Below are 506 nucleotides of genomic sequence, written 5' to 3'. Positions count from 1 at the left end.
CAGGAGAACAAAGGCCCAAGATGGCGAAAGTGCCCACAAGACCTGAGCTCGGACAGGAGAGCAAAAGCCCAAGCAGGAATCTGAGACCCTCCTGCTCCGGGTTCCCATGGACCAATGGGACCCTGACAAGCAGGAATCTGAGACCCCTGCCCTGGGCTCCAGTGGACCAATGGGATCCCGACGAGCAGGCGAAATATCCAAATAAGGGAAACTTCCAAAAGACCCCTGAGCTTCCTCCGAGACCCCTTAAAAGCCCCCTCCTCCCTGCCTTGACTCTGCTTTCCAGAGTCGCGGAACCTCGCCCGAAGGTGTGCACCTCCTCCCGGTGCAACTTTCCTGGCTCCCCTTCTCCTGAGCCCTGAAACTTCGCTGGAGAGTGTTTTTAATAAATCTTGCCTTGCACCCACTTTGCCTGGTGTTGTGTTTATCTCGCTGGAAAAAAAACTTTACACGAGGTGAGGTAAAGGAGATGAGATCTGAGAGACAAGGGCAGATGGATTATGTGA

This window comes from Mustela erminea, chromosome 3 (genome assembly GCF_009829155.1).
Source record: "Mustela erminea isolate mMusErm1 chromosome 3, mMusErm1.Pri, whole genome shotgun sequence".
NCBI classification, from domain to species: Eukaryota; Metazoa; Chordata; class Mammalia; order Carnivora; family Mustelidae; genus Mustela; species Mustela erminea.
This window is presented reverse-complemented; position numbering follows the sequence as displayed.